Raw genomic sequence first — 3,462 nt, 5'->3', positions numbered from 1 at the left:
ATGGATGTATTAATGAGATATATATGGGGGGTTGTCAGGGGGAGAATGTCCACAGAAAACAGTTGGCGCTTTCTAGGCTTTATGGAAAGGATGGTGGAGGAAGACTGGGTAACTAAGGTAAGTGTTCTGACATAAGGAAGACATTTAACTAGATGAGATATGGTACATTGCTCAAGGTCTTAAAGTGACGTAGGATGGCTATGAAGTCCACAGAATGAACGAAAGCTACAAGGAACCAAAAGCAAGTGCACTGATTAATAGTAAAGTATATAAAAAATTAACAATTGAAAAAGGAACAGTGCATATTTCAGTCTTAATTTCTTAACCTTTTTATTATTATTTATTTATTTACCAGGATAGTTTATTGGGCCAAAAGAGCCTATTTCAATGGAGGGCTGGGGAGAAAAGCTCCTTATACAGTTATACAACTGAAAATGAACATATATACACACAAGTTATTACACAGTATAAGAAAATAACAGCATGCAATGAAAGTAAAACAAACATATAAAAAAATCATGGTATAACATGCCCTGTCAGTGCATCCGAAGGAAGTATCCCCAATACAAGTAGATTACATATGGTATAAAACAGTAGAGGCCTGTGCCTCACAAGCCACATTTAAGAATTTTAGAGAAACAAGGCATACAGGGTTACAAGTGTTATGAGAGTAAGACTATGTAAGAAATAGTATGGAGTGAATAATATATAAAAGAGAAAAGATAGATAAGAATAGTGGAGATCAGTATTAGAACTGAGTTGAGAGAAATGAGGATAGGGAAATAGAGATGAAGTAGAGGGAAGTCAGGTGGGGTGAGAACAGGAACATTCCAGGTGAGAAGAGAGGTGGGAATGGAGCAAGGTCTTAAAGGTGGAGTGGTTGTTAGTGGTACAAATATGTGGTGGAAGGGAATTCCATAGGTGTGCTAGAGAGAAGGATAATAGAAAGCTCCATGGAGTGTGTGCAGGTTTGTGCACTTCCAGCAGGTTCTGATTTTTAGACCTGAGTAGTTTATCAGGCTGATGCATTTTTACAGGGGCAGAGAAAGGGTTTGAAGATGAGTTTATGTGCATTAGTTAGTTGGATATAGAGAGATAGTTAGGCAGTTCTAGCCAATTTACTTTATGGAGGGTGTTGCAGTGGTGGGTAGAGGATTTGGCTCGAGTAGCAAACTTTGAGATTTTGTTATAGCAGGAAGATAATTTTGTCTTTAGAGTGGATTGAAGATTAGTAAGGAGGGGGGCCCATACAAGAGGGAGGGAATGAGATAGGTGGTTGAGAGAACATGATTGGTTGAGGGAGTAAGATAACAGTTGTGGCGATAAACATACCTAGTTTTTGGTGGGATTTCTTTATATTAGTTTGTAGATGAATATCACATTTTAATTGTTCATCAATAAGGACACCTAGACACTTTGTATGGGGGACGATTTTGATAGAAGTCTTGTTTTGGCTAGTTTTGGAGAAAGAGTTCTTGTCTAATTTGGTACATTTGGAAAGGGTAAATCTCATGATTTTGGATTTAGATGCAGAGTGCTAGGTGATTATTTAACACCCAGCACTTATAGAAGAGAAGGCTTCTTGAGTTAATTTCAAGAGTTTGGGGAAGGATTCGGCAGAGCAGATGATCGAAGAGTCGTCTGCTTATTCGACGAGTTTAGCATTTGGGATACACTGATGGAAAACAAACCCAGTCCAAACTGTAAATATGAAAAAATAAAAAAAATGCACAAAAATGCATAATTCATGAGCATATTTAGTCAAAGCAAAATTACCACAATAAAATATTGTTTAAAACTTAGAAAGTATACCAGAAATTTAAAAATGTATGAAAATATATGTAAATAAAAGGCCCATATTTATGGGTCCATTCATCTTTCAAGTGCTTTTAATTTCAGAAAACATGCTATAGATAGAGCTTCATTCAGACCTGGCCATTCAGTGGCATTCGTCTTAATTTGCCATAATGTTTCCTGTTTCTCTAAATAATTCTAAGTTTTAAACAATATTTTATTGCGGTAAATTTGCTTTGACTAAATACACTCATGATATATGCATTTTTTACTGGTGATGATAGAACTGTTTTTAATTGAAGGCGTGTGTTAACTTTCATATAAAATTCACGTTTGTAATTGTTACGCATTCTGATGAAGTTTCTGATTGGTCAGAAACAAAAGCGCTTAACACAAGGATTGGTGTTGTTTGAGTTTTTCTCTTATCCTGCATTAAAGATTGTGGTTTGGATGAATTTCACCTTCTGCATGCCTTTTTTCATATTTACACTGATGGAAGTCATTTATGAATATGTTAAATAGTAAAGGACCTAATATAGAACCCTGTGGTACACCTATTAGAGTATTAAGGAAGGATGATGTGCAGTTTTTCCACTTCATGGCTTGTTGCCTATCAGAGAGGTAACTGGAGAACCAGTTGATAGAGGAGGTGGATAGACTGAGATGAGAGAATTTGGACAAGAAGAGACTTGAGCAAAACACTATCAAAAGCCTTAGATAAGTCTAGAAGGAGGGGTAGATACAATACTGCTGGAGTCACTTGCATTATTGACGGTTTTGAGGAAGGAGAGGATAGCAGTGGTGGTGCTGTGTCCAGGTATAAATCCATGTTGTGTGGGGGTTAGCAGATGGTTGTCTAAGAGGTAGGGTAGTAGTTGTAGGTGAAAACATTTTTTGAGAATTTTAGAGACGGGATAAGATGGCAATTGGCCATAAATTAGAGATGTCAGTGTTGTTGCCCCCTTTGTGAAGAGGAATAATAAAGTTTTTTTTTCAGAGTAGAGGTGTTTCAGCTAATTGGCAATTCTGAATATCCATGACTTGTTTCATCGTTTTACTGGACAATTTCAGGCAAATAAAGCCAAACTCCACTAGCTGTGGATATGCATATTTCGGCCTTGTTATGACCTTGTCAGCACAGCACAAGCAGAGTGTTTGAGTAAGCATTAGAAACACAGGGCTGTTATACCCAACTGATATCCATTATCATTAGGGTCACTGCAAAAATATCCCAAACAACAAATTAAAACAGTAAGTAAGAAGGTCACTAAAAAACCAATCAGTAAAAACAAAATGAAAACTCCAGCAAAGCTAGAACTTCCACTGAGTGACCTCCCAAACCTCTTGTATCAGAGGCACATGGGATATATGCAAATGATCCTTATGAACATCAGGTGTTTCAGCTAATTGGCAATTCTGAATGTCCATGACTGGTTTCGTCATTTTACTGGACAATTTCAGGCCAATAAAGCCAAACCCCACTAGCTGTGGATATGCATATTTCGGCCTTGTTATGACCTTGTCAGCACAGCACAGTGTTTGAGTTTTCATTTCGTTTTTACTGATTGTTTTTTCAGTGACCTTCTTACTTATTGTTTTAGTTTGTTGTTTGGGATATTTTTGCAGTGACCCTAATGATAATGGACATCAGTTGGGTATAACAACCCT

This window comes from Protopterus annectens, chromosome 11.part0 (genome assembly GCF_019279795.1).
Source record: "Protopterus annectens isolate FY-2018-M chromosome 11.part0, PAN1.0, whole genome shotgun sequence".
In the NCBI taxonomy this organism is placed as follows: Eukaryota; Metazoa; Chordata; order Ceratodontiformes; family Protopteridae; genus Protopterus; species Protopterus annectens.
The sequence above is the reverse complement of the archived record's forward strand: the minus strand, read 5'-3'. Positions refer to the sequence as shown.